Source organism: Oryctolagus cuniculus, chromosome 12 (genome assembly GCF_051225735.1).
Source record: "Oryctolagus cuniculus isolate XC-2025 breed Fujian yellow rabbit chromosome 12, ASM5122573v1, whole genome shotgun sequence".
NCBI lineage: Eukaryota > Metazoa > Chordata > Mammalia > Lagomorpha > Leporidae > Oryctolagus > Oryctolagus cuniculus.
The window spans coordinates 24,425,701-24,446,687 of record NC_142878.1 but is presented as its reverse complement, the minus strand read 5'-3'; the positions used below and the strand labels follow the sequence as shown (position 1 = coordinate 24,446,687).

General features: G+C 43.2%; 1 protein-coding gene across 8 annotated transcripts in view; it reads left to right on the top strand.

Moving 5' to 3' along the window:
* GNG2 (G protein subunit gamma 2) overlaps positions 1–20,987 on the top strand; it is a 176,722-nt gene that overhangs the window by 62,100 nt on the left and 93,635 nt on the right. For 7 of the 8 annotated variants that reach the window (XR_011380722.2, XM_089309713.1, XM_089309714.1 and 4 more), the window contains one exon: positions 6,644–6,685. The exons of the other annotated variant lie outside the window; for it this stretch is intronic. The gene's annotated coding sequence lies outside the window, so the exon portion shown is untranslated. The remainder of the gene's footprint in view (positions 1–6,643; positions 6,686–20,987) is intronic. 8 annotated transcript variants of the gene reach the window in all.

Genomic DNA, 20,987 nt, shown 5'->3' with positions numbered 1-20,987 from the left:
GAAAGAGAGAATCTTCCATCTTCCATCTTCCATCTTCCATCGCTGGTTCACTGTAACAGCTAGGGCTAGGCCAGGCTGAAGCCAGGAACTCATCTCGGTCTCTCATGTGGGTGACAGGGACCACGCATTTGGGTCACTGCTGCCTTTCCAGGCACATTAGCAGGAAGCTGAATGGGAAGCAGAGCAGCGGGGACTGGAGCCAGCTCTCTGGTACGGGCTGCTGGGGGTGTAGACAGTAGCCAAGCTCACTGCCCCTTAACCTGCTGTGCCACAGCGCCGGTCCCTGCAGATCATCATTCTGAACTTGTGTAACATAGTATGAGTGTGTGTAACATATTATGTGTTCGCCTCAAGGAATTCAAGTTCAATAGAGTTATATAAATAATTTCCATTTATATTTCTTTTAAAATGGCTTATTTCCATTTCACACAGGGGAAATCAACACACCAAAATTATCAGCTTTTTTTTTTTTTTTTTTTTTTTTTCACTAATGTCAGAGTCAGGACTCTGAGTTGCAGGATCATCAAGCAATGCCCTGTCACTGAGCGTCTTCCCTAGTCCGGTGCCTTCTGAAGCCCAAAAGTATTCAGTGAGAAGACAGTGCACCAAGCCATGGCCAGGGCCTTCATTTCCAACAAGATTGGCTTCACCACGCCCTCCCATGATGCTCTACTTAGAAAAACATGGTGCTTAATACACAGAGGGTCTTAAATCATATTTACTGAATAAATGAATAGAAATAGTCCACTGTTCTTCTGAATATCTGTTCTCGTTCATGTTTGCATTTTAAAAATAAGTGTCTATTTTGGACATTGGTTTAAAAGACATCTCCATATTAAGACTTTAGTTATTGCTGTTTGTTTTTTGTAACACTTTACATGTGACCGTATATCCATAGACTTAGGCTGTTTTACTTGATATTTTTCATTACTGATTTGATTTCTCCTGATCATTTCATGTTAGTCTCTAAAACTACATTTTTGAAATACCTTAATTATTTAATGAGGAACAGATTAATTATCTGCAGTGTACCAACTCAAATTAATTTCATTATAAACCTGAGGTTTAAATTGATTAATCCTGGAGTGGTTTTTTTTTTTTTCCATCCTTAAGGAAAAGGGCATATTTGATGTGATGGATTTCTCTCCATTGAACCAGTTATGGTAATGGGAGCAAGAGATTTGCAAGGAAAATTTGGGTGCATTTTATAAACCAGCCAGAAACCTGTGCGTCTGGGTCTTCTGGGGGAACAATCTGTGAGTCATTTTCAAAAACAAACACACTCATAATCACAGTGCATGTTGTTGCCATGGTGATTAGGCCTGTCGGGTTGGCTTGCTGTGTTGCTGTAGAGGGAAGAGAGGGAGAGAAACTAAGAATTGAGAGCCTTGACTGTCAGCTTTGATTTGCCCATGGTAGGAGAGAGCTTAGGGGGTTCTTGAGAACCAGCTGGCATCGTTATCCTCAGAGACTCTGACATCTAGCCTGTTACTGAGTGTGAGCTAAGACACACTGGTGTTGGGTACTGCCATGCACGGGAGAGAAAAGGCCCCACTGGGGAGACAGAGTTCCTTTATCTGCTAAATAATCACATCTAAGTCTCTTAGGCCAACCTGGTGATGTGTATTGTGTGCCTGTGCACAGGCCGTAATGATCCACTAAAAGGCCCCAAGCGCTGCCGGCATCAGATGACTGCGCCCTTAAATGGTCCTCAGTGTATTTCTCCACCGCACTTAAGGCTGCCTGCAATGGGTCAGTGTTTCAGATCTGATTCATAAGTAGACCAGGTGTCGTCTCATTTATGGACTAGGTGTGGCTCCTTTATCTCACGTCATCATCTTATAATGGAGGATCATGGGTCACCAAGGAGACCAGGGAGGTTATGTGAGCTCTGCTGAGTCTGTCACAAATAAATTAACTCATTCGGGGAAATAATAAAATTAAAGCACATCGTTGGTGGATGGCTAGTCCACAGAGCTCTGGAAGGATCAGTTATGACTGCCTGTGAAGAACGAGCAACATCCTGCAGTTAGGTATGAGTGCCCATACACGATTGCTTTAAAGACTATTTCTAAATTCACTTTAAGAAACTTGGCGATCCCTTGCACAATTATAATTTATTGACGCAAGTTTTGTTTCTTAGCATAAACCTCAAGCAGGTTTTATTTAGAGTTGAAGCAACTTTTTCTTAGTAAAACTGTTTTTCAAAAGGCTTGAATCAGAGGGAGGTGTGATTAAAGACCCTCCTAAACTCAGAGTTTGCGTGTTTGGGGTGTGTGCGCCCTAGAGAAAGAAGCCACAACCACTTTTCAAATGTAGCTGTCTTTTTTTTGTTCTAAGATTTTTTTTTTTTTTTTGATTTTTTGAAAGGCAATTACAGAAAGGCAGAGGCAGAGAGAGAGAAAGGTCTTCCATCTGCTGGTTCACTCCCCAGATGGCCGCAACAGCTGGACTTGGGCCTATCCAAAGCCAAGAGCCTGGAGCTTCCTCCAGGTCTCCCATGCGGGTGCAGTGGCCCATGCATTTGGGCCATCCTCCCCTGCTTTCCCAGGCCATAGCAGAGCGCTGAATTGGAAGTGGAGCAACCAGGACTTGAACTGGTGCCCGTATGGAACTCTGGCACTGCAGACAGCGGCTTTACCCACCACGCCACAGCGTTGGTCCCTCAACTGTAGCGTTCATTTGTGTTCTCCTATGTAGAAAGAGTGTGTATGTTGACAAAACTTTATTCTGTGTTTAATATTCTTAACATTAATTAAAAAAACCCTTAACTTAAATTTTTTCCTGATCATTAAAGTGATTCAATCATTATTGAAAATTTGGAAAATATTAAAAACTGTAAAGAAAAAACTAAGAACGACCCCATTTGTTAAAATTAACTTGTTGGTTGACCTACATGTAATGGAGGCTCATTTAGTGGCTGACAGAAGTGAGAAGTTACCTCTTTACTGTAACGGCCCAGGACTGGGAGGGTTGCTGAGCCCCATGGGAGATCATGTGTTATGCCATTGTCCTTGCATGTTTCTCTTCCTTTTGCATGGACTAGCATGGTTTGCCCTCACGACCATGCTGTAGTTAGCAGGAAAGAAGCTGTAGTATGACCTGGAAGTGAAACATATCACTTCTGCTGCCTTCCTATTGAGTTTTGTTACATGGCTCTGTACCTAGCAGCAAGGGAGGCTGTAGAAAGTAGCCCCTCAGGACATGAACTTGCCTGCCTAAGATTCTATTGAAAGATTAGATGCAGAGAATAGCAGATAATGGGGCATATCTACCAATTTCCCCCACTTCTATTATGCTAGGAAACAGAAGTCATATATTTACATTTTATTTTAGTCCAATCTTTCTCTAAAAAATAATCAAAAGGTATTATGCATAGTGTATATTAAAATGTGTGTATAATATACAATATATTGTGTACTATATATAAATGTATTAGTATGCATATGTAACATATATTAGAAAATGTATAGAAAACATGTATTGAAAAATATGTATGGTAGTTTCCCCTTACTCTTTAAAAAAATTTTTTTTAAATTATTTGTAAGGCAGAGTTAGAGAGAGTGGGAGAGAGAGATTGTTCATCTTCTGGTTCACTCCCCAAATGGCCATAATGGCCAGGGCTGGGTCAGGTCGAAGGCAGGAGCCAGGAGCTTCATCCCTGTCTCCCATGTGGGTGCAGGGGCCCAGGTACTTGGGCCATCTTTTGCTGCTTTCCCAAGCACATTAGCAGAGAGCTGGATCAGAAGCGGAGCAGCCGGGACTCAAACCAGCACCCATTTGAGATACTGGTGCTGCAGACAGTGGCTTAACCCATTACACCACAGCACCAGCACCCCTTTATTCTTGAAAGATACATTCCAAGACCCCAGTGAATGCCTGAAACCAAGGATAATACTGAACTCTATGTGAATATACACTATGTCTTTTCCTGTGCATCTATACATATGATAAAACTTGATGTATGAAATAAGCACTGTAAGAAATTAATAATAACTAATAATAGAATAGAAAATTATAACAGTGTACTGTCATAGAAGTTAAGTGAATGAGGTCTCTCGCAAAATGTCTTGTTACACTGTACTCGCCCTTCTTGGGAGACAATGCAATGCCTGTGTGCTGAGATGAAGTGAGGTGAGTGTTGCAGACATTGTGCTGCAGTGCTGGGTCACCTGAACACAAGCACTGTGCATCTGATAAATGAGAGTGCTCCCGACTGCCTACCGGGTGGGTAGCATGTACACTTGCAGGGTGGATATGCTGGACAAGGATGACTCACATTCTCGGCAGGACAGAGTGAGAAAGTGTGAGATTTAATCACACTACTCTGAGTGGCATACAAGTTATAACTTATGAAGTGTTTATTTCTGGAACTTTCCACTCAATATTTTTGTACTGTGATTGACCACAAGTAACTGAAACCATGTAAAGTAAAACATTGAATAAAGGGGAACTACTATACATGTAAATATATGTGTATATATATATATGTGTGTGTGTGTGTGTATATATGTGCATATATATATATATATATATATATATGAAAATGAGTTGTGGGGCTGGCGCTGTGGCACAGCAGGTTGAAGCCCTGGCCTGAAGCACCAGTATCCCATATGGGCACCGGTTCTAGTCCCGGCGGCTCCTCTTCCAATCCAGCTCTCTGCTATGGCCTGGGAAAGCAGGAGAAGATGGCCCAAGTCCTTGAGCTCCTGCACCCATGTGGGAGACCCGGAAGAAGCTCCTGGCTCCTGGCTTCCGATCGGTGCAGCTCCGGCCATTACGGCCGGCCATCTGGGGAGTGAAACATCAGACGGAAGACCTCTCTCTCTCTCTGCCTCTCCTCTCTCTGTGTAACTCTGACTTTCAAATAAATAAATAAATTGTTAAAAAAAAGAAAATGAGTTGAGGTCATACTGTACATAGTAGTTTATATTTATCTCTTTCCACTTAGCATTACATCATGTGCATTTTCCTGATCATTAGGTTTTTTGTGGCCATGATTTATCCTATCATGTGGAATTTCTATTTTACTTAGGAAGTTGTATTAGTAACAGTTTGACTATTTCTAAAACCTTGGTAATAACTCTTTGTCTACATTTTCTTAAAGATTTATTTTATTTATTTGAAAGAGAGTTATACAGAGAGAGAGGTAGAGAGAGAGAGTGAGAGAGGTCTTTCATCCGCTGGTTTACTCCCCAGATGGCCGCAACGGCCAGAGCTGTGCCAATCCAAAGCTAGGAGCTTCTTCCAGGTCTCCCACGTGGGTACAGGGGCCCAAGCACTTGGGCCATCTTCTGTTGCTTTCCCAGGCCATAGCAGAGAGCTGGATCGGAAGAGGAGCAGCCGGGACTAGAACTGGCGCCCATATGGGATGCTGGTGCTTCAGGCCAGGATTTTAACCTGCTGTGCCACAGCGCCAGCCCCTGTCTACATTTTTAAAATTATTTGTTGTTGTTAAGCTCAAGGAGTGGCATCATTAAAACAACGATTGGAAACATATTTGGGTCTCTCAGTGAACAGTGCCAATCTGTCTTCCAGAGAGGCTCGGCCATTACACACGGTCAGCAACAATTCAGGGGAACGCCGGACTCCTTGCACCTTTGAACAGGCTTCTTTTGCAAGCCCCACTTAGTCATTGTTATCCCTAGGGTTCATTCTCTGAAAATAGGTTGGTTTTTTTTTGCCCTTGGCTTTTTTCCCCCTTTTCTGTCACTAATCATGAGATAATGGTTTTTTAATAACTACAGCTCATTTTAAAGCATGACCCTTGATAGTAGTCTGGGAACGGAACTGGTTGGGTTGGCGTTGCAGCATCCATGAGTCTGAAGCACTGTGGGATCTCCAGAGATGCTGATGTTCATTTGGTCCTAGGGCCCCTTGTGAACTTGGTTTCCACCCCCACTGTACAACACTCTAGATGTGAGATACCCCTTTGTCCAGAGACAGAACAAAACAGGAATGGAAAGCGCTCCCTGAGGCCTGTGCAAGTCCCTTGGAGCTGGATGTGCTACGGTTTTGCAGGAGTAAAGAAGCTCCTCCACGTAGCAACTCGCTCAGCTGTGAACCACTGTAGGCCCCAGGCAGAATCAGGCCAACGCCACTCAGTGTTCATGAAGGCCGTTGGTGGCTAGGGGTATGGATGCCTTTCAGCTTACAAGCAGCCTGTAGGAGCTTTGGGTGCTAAAGACACTTTAATAACCACTGGCCTCTTCCGTTCTACCCTTTTAAAAAGCCAGATGTGCACAAATTGCATGTTCACCAACTGTGTTCCTGTCACTTGCACAAGAGTGTTCTCTCCCTCTGCTTCGTCCCTGCTAGAAACAAGTCAAGTTAGGTCAGGAGGAAGGCTTGCACTTTATTCAGCTGCCAGGCCGCACAGACTCTGTCCTGGAACTCCTGAGTAGTCTGCATGTTTTCATGCTTTCTTGTGGGCTAGCAAATCTCATAAAGGAAGGTACCCCTGCAGCATCTGCTTCTTAAAAGGACTTAGCAAAATGTCCGTGTCCAATCTCCAAAATGTAAACCTGCCCTTACCACCAGCCTTTGTTCAGAAACATTCGTTTGCTCTTTCTAGCTGTTTGGTGTCACCTTATGTCTCCTTTGCTTTTTAAAAAAGACATTTTCCTCTCTGTTTTCTCAACAGCGAAAGCTGCCAGTGAAGCCTCAGGCTTTGGGACCTGAAGAGGTAAGAATTCTGAAATATTTTTCTTCTAGGATATCTGTGAATCTAACCAAAATGTCAGGAGGAGGGGGTGGAAGTCCTGAGTGGTTCTGTCGATGAAAGCAATGAAGTTTGTGATATTTTGTGGGAAAGAAACATTCACAATCTATCAGTATGAGGGTACTTTTCAAAAACTTCATGGAACTGGAGTTAAATCTTCATTTTGGTGCAGAAATTTTTGAAATCTATGCATAGCTTTTCGTAATACCCATATTCCACAAACTTTCCCAAGGCCCCTTATATGTGTGATTAATTGTATTTTCCATAGTGATCAGTTTCAGTTCATAATTGATCATAACGATAGTATTAATAGTCAAAGGGATCACATAAACAAGACTAGTGTCTGCTAATACTAACTGATAGAATTAAAAGGAGAGAACAATCCAATATGAGAAGTGGGCTACACAGCAGACTCATAGAATGGTAGATGTCCTAAACAGCGCTCTGGCCTCAGAAGCAGCCCTTAAGGCATTCAGATCTGGCTAAACAGCCCATGAAAGTATTTCAGGCATGGAAAGCCAAGACACTGTGGCAAAAAAAGAAAACAAACAAACAAAAAAAAAAACAAAAAAAAACAAAACCTAAATGAAAGATCTCTGTGAGCGAGATCCCAGCGGAAAGAACAGGCCATCAAAGAAGGAGGTACCATTCTCTGAAGGGAGGAGAGAACTTCCACTTTGACTATGATCTTGTCTAAATAAGATAGGAGTTGGCGAACTCAAGAGGCTTCCATAGCCTTGGCTGCTCATGACAAGAGCCTCGGGTGATTACTGACATCATAAATAAGAGTGTCAATTGTTCAATCAACAACAGGAGTCACTGTGCACTTACTCCCCATTTAGGATCTCTGTTCTTAATGTGTTGACTTTGTGAATTAATGTATAACTAGTACTGAAACAGTACTTTATACTTTGTGTTTCTGTGTGGGTGCAAACTGTTGAAATCTTTATTTAGTATATACTAAGTTGATCTTCTGTATATAAAGATAATTGAAAATGAATCTTGATGTGAATAGGATGGGAGAGGGACTGGGAGATGGGATGGTTGTGGGTGGGATGGAAGTTATGGGGGGAAAAAGCTGCTATAATCCAAAAGTTATACTTTGGAAATTTATATTTATTAAATAAAAGTTAAAAGAAAATTGTATTTTCCATAAACTTTATGAAGTTCACTACTATAGATATAGCTTTAAGAGTTAAAAGATTTTAAAAAGAGCAGGAGTGGTTCTCTTTAATGACAGGTAAGATCAGATTTTTACTCAGATTTTCTCGTTTCTTTTTAAAACCTGATTTGAGAGCTTCTGAGGTCACTGCCTTAACAAAAACATATTCCTTATGGCACCAGACAAGATGAACTGGTTGTAGATATTGAGGTATCCCCCCTGCTCCACGAGAGGACAGAGCCTCCGACTAGATCAGGCCAGGGAAGGATAAACTCTGTTCCCAACAGATTAGTTAATGAGGACTTTGCTTCAACAGTAACAACAAAAGGTCAGTCCAGTGCTACCCGCGTTTCTTCTTGGAGAAGCTTCCTCAGTGTTTGGAAGCAGCTGAGCCATGTAAATACTGATGGTGACTTGGAAGGCTGCCATAATCCTAAAGGAGGTGATGACGTGTTCGTTCACCCCAACCAAGACCCATAGCTTCCTCTCGTCAGTACTTGGATTCCCCCTTCCCCAAACCCCAATTTAAAATGTCATTTCATCGTGAAAATTTTCACGCACACAAGAAAGTGGAGAGAGTAACTAATGAACTCCATGTCCTCAAAATCCAGTTTCGATAAACTGCTGGCCTGGATTGTTGGTGTTACACCCTGCAAGCTCCTTTCCTTCCACCACTGGTTTATACGACAGCTTGAATTTAATTGTGGGTTGCTGATTGTTTATGGACGTAGCCGTTTAGTGTATACAGCCAAATGCTAATAACAAGTACAGCCTACTCATCACCTGACCTCGTTGGTTTACTGAAAGTAGTCATTCGTACGTTTAATCATTCAGCAAATATTTATGTATAACATTTACCAGGCATCAGGCCTCCCTTAGGAGAGGCGGGTCGATTTTCCTCGACCCAGATTTATGAGGTCCTCAAATGTGGACTTTTGAATCCTGTTTCAGAGCTTTCTTTACTGTCTAACATACTGGGAGTATAAAACAAAAAACAAAGCTTGCAACCTCGGGTGTACCTTCCTGTTGTAACATCAACGCCCACCCTGATCTGAAGGGACTTCAGGAGATTCATGGGAATTTGAATTAAATTATAAAAAAATTAAAATCCATCTGTGCTAGTGGATTTCATAAATGTCCACAGAAAATGAGGGTTACAAAAACTGTGCATGAATTTCAGTGTGTGTTTGCACCAAAATGGACTTCTTTTTTAATTCCCCTTTTCTGTGAACTTTTTGAAGCACCCTTTTATAAGCTCCGAGACAGCAGGAATAGGGTCCAACTTGTTTACTATTTGCCTCTAGTACGTAGCCAGCATGTCTGGCACTTGTTATCTATTTAATAAGATTATTGAATGCATGAAGAAAAGAATGAATACCAGATGTGGGGAATGTGAGGATGAGAAGCACACAGGCTTTGCCCGGAGCTGCTCCGTCCCATGGAGAGAAAGCTTGGGAAGGAGGAGGTAGCCGTGGCGAGTGTCGGATGAGGTATGAGCAGAGCGTCACAGGTGCTGAGAGGAGGACCAGCTTAGCTTGGTGGGGAGCTGGGCGAGAAGCTGGATGGGCAAAAAAGCATCTAAGCCGTGACATACGGCATCATCCATCAGAGAAGGAGGGGGTGGCATTCCAGGAATAAAGAGTCACCTATGAAAGTCCGTGGAGGGCCCCAAAGGACATGGTGTCTTCCAGTAACCTACAGGAATTCAGGGTGGACAGGGGATGGCCAGAGCGTGGCAGACTGAAGAAACAGGACTTACCAAGCCAGCCAAGGAAGCTTGGGAGCGACCCTTCATGCTGCGCTCAAGGGTTTGGGTCTAGTCTCTGAGTGGGGAATGCAGACGACGGCACATAGTCAGAATGTTTTTTTTTTTTTTTTCTTTTTGGAAAGAGTAGTTCTCAGGCAGCAGAGTGAAGGAGGAAGAAGTAGAGAGAGACTGAGGGAAGAGAGAGAGACCAGTGGAGATGTTAGGACTAGAAATGATGGGCTGGGTTCAGAACTGATGGAATTGCTGGGTAAAGGTACAAGGGAAAGGGAAGGAGGACTCTAGAATAACTCCTAGATTTTCATTCGAGGAGATAAAACGGGTGGTGGCAACTGGGCTACTAAAGTAGGAGGAGGAGAACTGATCCGAGTCTGTGGCGTAGCCACTTCCACATGGGCACGAACAGTGAGCTGCTCCCTTCTGAAAAGAGCAATAATTCGCAGCTCTGGTTGCACAGTAGGCTCTCCCAGGAAGTCGGAAAACTCTGAGGTGCAGACCCCACCCAGACCTGCTGAATCCAAATTGCAGGGGAGCGCCCTGAACTGCTATAGCTCCTTAGTGCTCCCCAAGTGGTCTTAGCGGGCAGCCAGGGTTGGGAATCTCTGGTCCAGAGCTGATTAGAAGAAAGTGCTTTTTGTGCTGCGTGTCTTTGACACCTTGCATAGCTTTTGCGGCCCTGTAATCAGATTCCTTGGGATTAAAGTTCCTACTAGCTTCCGTGTGGGGCAGAGGCAGTCCTGCACTCTATCCGGCATTACTACTAATGAAGACTGTTTTATAAGTATCTGCTGTTCTTTGTCTAATGTTTGTGTTGATTTCTTTCATGCTAATAAATATGAGGATACTTTAGAAAGTTCAACTGTGTTTTAAGAAAACTGTGCATGGATTAAAATTTGTTTGCACCAAAATCAACTTATCTTTTAATTCCATTTTCCATGAACTTCTTGAAGTGCTCTTGTATACTTAAATTTTCCAAGTCATTTCAAGCAGATTTCTTCACGGAGATTGTTGGCACATTGAATGGCATAGTTTCTACTTGTGCTTTTTTGGTATCCTGCCCGTGGCTCACAAAGGCCAGTCATTGTGACATCCAGAGGACTCTAGGGAGACAGTGAGAACTACTGTGTGTTAGCATACAACTTTAAAGCTGATATATGGCATTTTCCACTCTCACCGAAAAACATTTTTCCATTATTCAGAATTACTGGTTTTGGTTATGTTCAGCAATTTTGGTGTCAATAGTCTCTGTGCTAACAAACTAGAGAAAGAAACTAAACAAAGTAGACAAATACAAGGAAGCATTGTTTTGTGTTGTCAGAGGGGTTTCGGGTTTATTTGGTCTTGTACTCCATCTGTGTTTTTAAGTCTGTACAGAGAAGCAAATTGAACACTAGGTAAGACATGGTCAAAGATTGAGGTTTGAAGCAAAATACTGAGGTTTGAAGGTGGCATGCAAATCGAACAGCAATTGTGAAAGATGTATTAGCCTTCAATTGCTTCTGTAACAAATTATTACACGCTTAGTGGCTTAATGCAGGTACGTTACCTCACAGCTGGGTGCACGAGGTTGGATCAGGGGGCCGCATTCCTTTGTGGAGACGCCAGGGGAGACTCCATTGCCTTGCCCTTTACAGCTTCTCAAGGCTTCCTCCTGCATCTTCAAAGCCAGTGACTTGGCAGCTCTGCCTCTCTCTCTGCTGGAGCCCACACTCAGGAAGCAAATTCTTGTCTTGACTTTGCAGTCCCTATTCTGGACCAGGTCCTAAAGGTGTTGGTTTTCTTGGAGTATCTGGCACTGGATCAGATTAACAGGTTGAAGTCCAACAGCCCCTTTCCTGGCCAGACATTTTGGTATTACAGGTGTGGCCTCTGGAGAGGGTGCTGTTTTTGGCATCTTTCCAACTCAAAAGAGTTTGCCTTCAGTGCACACGTGCCAAAATCTTTGAATAGAACCAAAGAAATGTGAGATTTCTTATTTTATGCTGTTATGTCTACCTGTCATATAATATGTTATTTATTAGGCTCTAAACTGTTGAAATTGCGGGGAATAATAACATACTATTTCAGAACCTCACTGTGGTGGTATTTGTTGCAGCCAGTTTCTAGGATGGCATAATTTCCTCCCAACACTAGGTAGGTCATCCCCACCAAGTAGGAAACTCTCTTGCCTGGTGAATGAAATGGATCACTGGGCTAGTTTTGGAAAACTATCTTTGCCCTGGAATATGACTGGAAATTTTTTGGTGGAGAACTAAACATTTTCAGCTGTTTTTGTAGTGAGTCCCTCTTCTGTCTACTCTTAGTCACTCCAGCAGTGCAGATATGAAGTCCAATCCCAGGTCTAGCCATGGGGCAAAAGCTGTCCCAAGATCGAAGGGTCTCCAGGGACATAGGACTTTCAGTACTAAAACTGGAAGAACCCAAATCAAATCCGGATAGTTGGTCATCCAGATGTCTAATGAAATGTCTCTGATGAAGAGCAGCTGTCATGTTGTTGAGTTGTTGAAACCTAAGTTTTGGCTGAACAAAGTAATAAAAATGACTTCCCTTTAGGTTGAAAATGGTAGTCAATCCAATTCTTTGGGAAAATCTATACCCAGATATACAGCTGTCCCTCCATATTCATGGGTTCTGTATCCGTGAATACAACAAAAATATATGTATTTTTAAATTGCATCTGTACTGAAGAGGTAACTATTTTTTTCTTGTCATTATTCCCTAAACAATACAGTAAAACAACTGTTGACATAGCATTTACATTGTATTAGGTATTGTTAGTTATCTAGAGGTGATGTAAAGTATGAGAGATGAAGCCTGTGCTGTAGGCTAATCCTCTACCTGTGGTGCCCGCATCCCTTATGGGCACCAGTTTGTGTCTTGGCTGTTCCTCTTCCAATCCAGCTTGCTGCTTATGGCCTGGGAAAACAGTGGGAGATGGCCCAAGTGCTTGGGTCCCTGCACCTGCATGGGAGACCTGGAAGAAGCTCCTGTCTTCGGATTGGCACAGCTTTGGCTGTTGCAGCCATCTGGGGAGTGAACCAGCAGATGGAAGACCTCTCCCTTTCTACCTCTCTCAAATAAAGAAATAAAAATCTTTTTTTTTAAAAAAAAAAGTATGACAGTATGTGCCTAAGTTAGACACACATAGAAGTTACATGCAAATACTACACCACTTTATAGAAGGACTTTGAGCACCTGCAGATTTTGTTACCCAGACTGCACATGCTTGTCTGCCCCAACTTAAAGAGATAAGAAAACCCTGAGATTGAAAACTAACAACCAGCGACGTTTACAAAATCACGAGATGCGGCCTGCCCTTTCAGTTCTCCAGCATTGCAAACACGTTCTCACCCCTGAGGACGGAAGCCATAATGACTTTGTCACCCAGGGGACCACAAGACTTCCCTAAATCTTTTCTATCATGTTAGCAAAGAGGGAAGTTAAAAGCACCCAAGTCTGCCAACGCAGCACGGAGCTCTCTGACTTGTAATCCTCCATTTTGGAAGACAAGATCGCCTTTGCCCTGCTGAGAGAGGGCGTGGACTGTTGAGGAGGGGCTGAGAGTTAGGAGAACTGTGTTGTATGCTTGAGGGGTGGGGGGATTGGGGAGGAGAAAGTCTTGGAGCCCTGTCTGGCATCAAGAGCTTGGTGCTTCCTGACCTTTCAGCGAGAGCATGAGCAGGAATACTCACTCTGCCGTAAAACTGCTGCATCTGGGCAGAGACCCTCGGCCGGCCTTCCCCCGGGCTTCCACAGTAAGGAGTAAAGGATCCTGGGAGTCCCCAGGCTTCATCCCTTACATGTCTGCAGCTGTCATTTGGAGATTTTTCTTGTCTATCAGGGTGGGAATTGTTCAGCCCACGGGAAACTTTTGGTCTGGCTTTGACAAAGCAACTGCAGGCAGGGAGGCTACAGCAGGCTCATTTTTAAATCGATCATTTTGTATGGTCCGTGAATGATGTTATAAACATCCAAATGGCCCTTGGCAGAAAAAAAAAAGGTTCCCCATCCCTGCAACCACTGGGGCTAAGCAGAGAGAACCATAATTGTGCAAGGTTCTTCAAAAAGTTTGTGGGAAATGGAACTAAAAGAGAAGTTTATTTTGGTGCAAAAAAAGTTGAAACCCATAATCATTTTTTCATAATACGATACTCCATTAAATATCTGAAGATCTCTGACATATATGAATTTCGAAATAAACTTGTCTTTTAATCCCATTTCCCATGAACTTTTTGAAGTCCTCTCTATCTGTAATAGCAATACATTAACTTTTCCAGAATAGACATTTGACATTTTAGGAGTTAGCAGGCTTTCACTTGGCTTTGCTTCGCTTTTCTCTTTCCTTTTCTCTCTCTTTTTAAAATATATGTCAATGTTTCTAATCTTCCAAAATGTCCTTGTTATAGGTCCAAAGAATGTTTTTTTTTTCTTTTTTTAAGGGGTTATTTATCTATTTGAAAGTTAGAGTTACACAGAAAGAGGGAGAGACAGAGATTTTCCATCTGCTGGTTCACCACCCAGATGGCCACAACAGCCAAGTTTAGGCCAGGCTGAAGCCAAGACCCAGGAGCTCCCTCTGGGTCTTCCACATGGGCGGCAGGAGCCCAGATACTTGGGCCACTCTCAGCTGCCTTTCCCAGGCCATTAGCAGGGAGCTGGATTGGAAGTGGAGCAGCCAGGATGGGAACCGGTGCACTTTTGGGATGCTGGCATTGCAGGCAGCAGCTTTACCCACTATGCCTCAACGCCAGCCCCAGAATTTAAATTATTCTTATCATCCTTATTTTTAAAGAAGATTTAGTACTATTAACCATTGAGGTAGGATCTGAGTTTCTCACAAGGATGTGTCATGGACAGAATTGTGAATTATTTGTATTTTTCTTCTGTTGTTTTGGGTTCCTTCCTTCTAGAACTTCTTGTTCTGATTTCATTTTACTAAGACTAGCCTCCTTTCAGCTTTGAATCTCTACTGTTTTTTGTTATTGTTGTTCTTAAAGATTTATTTGTTTATTTGAAAGGCAGATACAGGGAGGCAGAGGCAAAGAGAGAGAGAGAGGTCTTCCATCTGCTGGTTCACTCCCCAGTTGGCTGCAATGTCTGGAGCTGTGCCAATCCAAAGCCAGAAGCCAGAGCTTTTTCCGGGTCTCCCACGGTGGGGTGCAGGGGCCCAACAACTTGGGCCATCTTCTACTGCTTTCCCAGGCCATAGCAGAGAGCAAGAGTGGAAGAGGAGCAGCCAGGTCTCAAACTGGTGTCCATTTGGAGTCTGGCACTGTAGGCAGTGGCTTTACCCACTATGCCACAGTGCCAGCCCCATCTACTGGTTTTTATGAATCAACAAATTCTAGAAGAAATGAACATGGATAAAATCTTTATGCTGTAATGTAAACCCAGATTCTTTTATTGTTTTCAAAGATGAATTAGAGATTCAATGTGCAAAAGCAATCAAAAGGACTGTTTCCTTTTGTGATAATGGAAGAGTCTTGTAATAGAGGTAACAGTTGGACAACATTATAAACTCGCTAAATGCCATTGAATTATTTACTTTAAAATAGTTACTGATTAATTTTGCTGTGTGACTTGTACCACACTGAAACCAACCAAATGTTTATTTAGCTTGAAGAAGAAAAACAAGACCATTCTTACCTTCTAATTCTGGAAGAAGTTTGTATCCATTTCAACTTACCATGTTCAATTCTAGTCTGACATTGTTATTCTCTGTGCCATTATTAAGGAAGATATTTGGATTTATTAAGGGAGTGTCTGCAAGGCAGAACTAACGGGGATACTTACAAAGGGTTGAAGGAGAAACATCTAAGACACCAGCTGATTATTTTTAAATTGCCGAGTTTTTGTTACTAGATGATAGAATAGTCTCTAGTTTGCAAAGGTGATCACAGTAAAAAATTGTTTAAAAATACTGAGCTTCCTCCCACCTATTATGGGATAGATTGTATAGGACTAGATTGGATAGTTCTTTTTGATAGACTGCAGTTGGAAATGATCCCATGGAAGGAGTCTAGAAGTGGTCCCTTGAATGAATTGGGAGTTAGCCCATTTCATTCACAGAAATGTCTTTAATTAAAATCTCTCATTAGACACACCCAAGGGTCACCACCTAATGAGGGCTTGTTTTAAGGGGTGACGGCATAGAGGTTTGCAGGCAATCCTTGGTTTAATTAGAAATTGTAGGGCTTCAAATTTCTTCTGGATTTAGAGACAACCATCTTAACCTTTCTACAGAGATGTAACTAGGCAACCAGTATAGCACTTAGCCAGTGCATAGCATCCAAACTTCACAGCTATTGCATCATTTAAAGAAATACTCTTTAAATCTCTCTTTTAGCTTTGACATCTGCTGCCATGTAACCTTTAATTTTTTAGGAAATATCGTGCAAACCCACAGCTATAAAATGTTATGGTTCCTAGAATCTCACCATCCTCTGCTGTTAATAAGGAAATGCGCTTACAAAGAGAGCAGTAATAAAGTTGAAAGCAAGCCACATGTACTGTACTTTATGATTTATGCATTTAAAAGGTAGCTCTCATCTTTGATGTGTAGATGAATAAGAGTAAAACCGTATTCTCAGCAGGCGGTGAGGAGCCTTCTTCACAAAATGGTTCATGGAAAAATAGACATTGACAGAGATGAAAATTGGGTTTTATTCTAATGAAGTTGAGTTTACTTTGCTGGATAGGTGGTAAGTAGAAATATTTAGTGTGACCAATAAGCAAGAATTTATTGAGAGCTTACTACGCACAAGGTGTGTACAACATTCCTTTCCTGTGATAACCTTGCTTGAAACTTTAGAATTTTATTATAATTAACATTTTGGTGAAAAAAAATTAATAACTCATTTTAATTATCAAATTAAAGATTTTTTAAAATTCAAGCAGTAGAGAGAGGCTTAAGTGAAAACGAAAAGCTTTTCCCCCACCAACTTCTGGCCTTACTCCCTGGAGGGAACCACTGCTAGGTTTCTCTTAAGTCTTCCAGAAATTTCCCACCTCCTGCTCCGTCTGTGTTGAAAAGGTGTGATGAGTGCCATGGAACCATCTGTTGCCACGGCTCTCCTAAGAGCTAAGTCTTGTCATCTTGAGACATTATTTGATGCTTCTTTTTGAAGTATGCCTTTTAAAACTGAAAGAGCGAAAATATCAGAGCCAGAGTGGTGCTGCTTGGTGGGGTTGCGAGGGCCGGGAATCGCCAGCGCAGCTAGCCCGCCGCCTGAGCCCCCACAGCGCTGACATGCACAGCTGAAGGAGCAAACCTTCGTGATCGCCGTCTGTGCTTTGCAAGGGCATCTGGCGCACGTTGTGTCTCTCTAGCCACTTGGTGACCCTCTGTTGTCGGAGTTGTTTCTTTTGCAGAGGAGGAAGTTGCGGTTTCTGGAGGTTAAGTAATTGCCCAGGTCACACAGCTGACCCGTGGCAGGGTCAGGCCCAGAGCCCAAGTCTTTTCTAAGTTGTAGTCTGGAAGCAGAGCACGCCGGTCCCTGTGCGGGCGAGATGCCGGATGATTCCCGTGCGGCTCCGGCGCTGTGGTGCAGACTGGAGGGTCCCCTGGCCACCTGTTCTGGATCGGCCCCCCAGGCAAGTTCCTTAAGGCATTGTACAACCCAGGGTGGCTGGCTCTTCCCAACGCCCACCCGCAGTAGCTCTTCTCGTCGCCTTTTGTTTGTTTGTTCAATGCTGGCCACAGGGATGGAGACTTGACCCAAGCTGAGGACAGGCGCCCCAGGACTTCAGCCCAGACCACAGGGCTTTGGTTCCAAGGCTGAGAGTGGGGCCAACAGGGGGTCAGGAAGGTCTTCTGGGGTTGGCCAACCCTGACTCAAGTTGATGGAGGAGCGATCCCATCCTTTCTGGTCTCACGGCTGTACAAAGCATGTTAGGCTGTGTTGTAGTCTGCCTCATGGGGTGGCGTGTGGGGGGTGATTGGTCGGGAAGTAAGGAAGAGAGGAGAAGGGGGAGGATAGACAGGGGAGAGAGAGGAGGGAAGCAAAAAATAGAGATGGAGAGAAGACACACACACACACACAGTTGGAGTTCACAAATCCATCAGTGTGAGCCAGTGCGTTTCCTTTTTTAGCCTAAGCTAATTCAAGTTGCTACTGAGTCCTGTCCAATGTCTCCAACACTGGTTTCCTCATCTGGAAAAATGAGGATTGTAACATTTGCCCTGACTAGTTCCGTGCTACTGTTTAAGCATCACTTGAGAGGATGAGTACACAAGAGCTTTGTAAGTTGTAAAATGTGACACAGATGTAAGATGGTATTATTCATTGATAAGCTACTTTGAGTTAGGAAAAGTTACACGAATGAAATCACCACTCATTTGGAAAACAAAAAGTGAGAACCATCTGGCCTTATGCAGAATCCGATGGAAGCTGCCAGAGCTCTGAGATTCTCTTTTGAAGTTTCCTTCCAAATCCTTTTAAGTCATACTAGATTCTTGGAAGGAACACAAAGATAGGTCTTACCTGGATGGCTCAGGTTCATTCAATGGATTTCTGGTATATATCTTTTGCCATATTCTGTAACACATACCTAATAACATAAACCGAATGAAGAATTAAGTCTCATGTAGGTAGTTTGACATTTTATTTTTTTCACTTAAAACAGCTTTAAAGAATTTTGTTAAATAATATTTTGGCTTTATCAAAGAGAGATCATTGAAAATGGGAGTAGTGCTTCTGGTTATTCTGCATTTGGGACTGATACAGTGGAGGTGATTCGGGGGGTGGGACTTAGTGCTGGGCTTAGGATCAAGATCCACCTTTTCCTTAAAGGAGTTATATTTTTCATATAAGCTCCAAGTAATAAAAGCCTTTGATACTGTAAGTTGTTTGTGTCACATGAAGAACCACCTCACTTTTATAGCACTTTTCCCTCTGTGTTGATAACCTCTCATTGAGGGGAAGCAGATAGTGCCACTCGGAAATCAGTTTTTATTGTAGCAAACATCTCTTTCTTTATATTTGATCATTAGAACAACAACAACAAACATGACTTAAAGCCTCAATGTAAGTTGAATACCATATGTAAAATGGTTGAAAGCATCATGGAAATATAGTTTATAAGCATGAAGAAACATGATCTAGCAACCCAAAAATGTTTTTTGTTTTATGCTTCTTACAAATTTTGTTTTTACTTCAAGGGGCAGTGGGAGGGGAAGAGAGACAAAGACAGAGAGACAGAGACAGAGAGAAATCTGCCATCCACTTGTCTACTCCTCAAATATCTGCAATGGCTGGGGCCGGGTGAGGCCAGATCCAAGAGCTAGAAACTCAGTATAAGGCTCTCGAATGGGTAGCAGGAACCCAACCCAACCCAACCTAACCCAACCCAACCTAACTCATCACCTGCTGCCTTCCAGTGTTCGCAGTAGCAGGAAGCTGGAATCAGGAACCCCAGTCAGGACTCGAACCCAGGCAGTCCCACATGAGATACAAGAATTCCAGCTGATAACTAAACCACTAGGCCAAATGCTCACCTCCATGTCTCGCATTCTGAAGTCTGTAAATGTCTCTACTACCTTCACTGTTCTCGTAAGTCTATGTGAATATGCCATTACCTTCCATGGTCCCCAGTGCCATTGGACCACACCACCCCACGCCTCACCCAGCTATTGTTTGCATTGGTCAAGGCTTCCAGTCAACTCTGTGAATGTCAGGGTTTTCATCTAAGCTGAGGACTTGGAATAAGTTCATGTTCTGAAGCAAACATACTCTTGGACCTCTCAGGAAACATCGCTTGTATTGGAACCAATTGGCATCCTCATCTTGGTTAATTTTCAGAGTGCTTAATAAAGAGGATGTTTACAGGGATATGGGAAGAGTATAGGGAAACCACAGGGAGAGTGTAGTTCCTCAGGGCCCTTTCACCACCCTTGGACCTGAAGGGGTGAGGGCAGTGGGGAAGAAGACCTGCCAAATGGAGCAGTGGCCTCAGGAACAGAGTGTAGCTAGACTGTGCTGACCCTGCATGTAGGGGCCCCCAGAAACAAATTCCTAAGATGACTGTTCTCTCTCCTGGCATCTCTCTCCTTCCCTCTCTCTCTCTCTCTTTCCCTTTCTCTCTCTCCCTCTCTCCCCTCCCTCATTCTTTGCCTGTGATCTCTTGTTCATGCTCCGCATGACCAAACCCAACTGTAAGACAGAGAGCTAGGAAGCATGCTGTTCTCCCAGTTTAGTCTCCTGGGGCACGGAGTCAGGTGGAACAGATGGACAGAGGAGGGCAAGTGGAAGAGACCCAGCAGAGCTGATGTTTATCAGGAAAGTCTTCCTTGAAAGAAAAAGCAGCACTGCCTCCACAAAATCATAGCCGTCTTTCAGAAAAGATTGGTAACCAATGTTCACATTTCCGTTATTTTATTCTAAATCAGGATTATGGCCTGTGTTCAAATGGACACAAATGCGGCGCTCCCTTTGATCAGAGTTCAGTTGTTTGTGTGGTGAGAGATGATTTGCAGGAAGAACACAAAGTAAGAAACCACACTTCTGCTTGTGCTATTCAGGGATGTGCTAGCAGCCCGACTCACAGCTCAAGTTTGCTGCAAACAGTAGCTGGACACCTTACAGCAGCTTTAGATAGCTCACGTTCTTGGTCCTCCTGTAGTCAAAGGGGTGACTACCAGTCCAGAAAAGCATAATACCCGGTCATTGGGTTAAGTGGCCCGGTGAGTGGTTGAGACAGACAGAGAGCTCCTATCTGCTGGTTTAGTCCCTGAATACTTGACATAGCAGGACCAAATCCAGGAGCCAAGAACTCGATCCAGGGCTCCATGTGCGTGGCAGGGACCTCTTTACTTCAGCCATTGCTGCTGCTTTCCTGGGTTTGCATTGGAAGGAAGCTGGAATCAGGAGCTGGAGCTGGGGTTCAAACTCAAGTGCTCCAAGGCGGGCTGCAGCCATCTTAACAGCGAGGTGAAACACCTACCTTAAGTGTCCCATTTTTAAAATTTGTCCAGCTTGCTTTTAAAAGCTCAGATGAACTATTTCACTCCTTTGACCCAGGGACCAGGATTGTTTGTCTTGATCTAATCTAGGTTAGCCACTCTGATCCACTGAAAATGAATAAATCAACAGAATTGGGTGAGTCTTTATAATTGGAGAAGTTTTTTGGCTGCATGAAATGATAGTCAGCCTGTTCAAATGGAGAATACAACCTAAAACAAACCTCTTCTGGGAACCAGTGAATGCCCTGGCTCGGGAAATGCTGAAAGAATCAGGTCCTTGAGAGGAACAAGGTAAGGCAGTGTGATGGAGGGGAGACGGCATGGACTTTGGGGTTAAGAATAAGAGCTCTCAGCCTAGTACTCACGGTGACCACCTTGG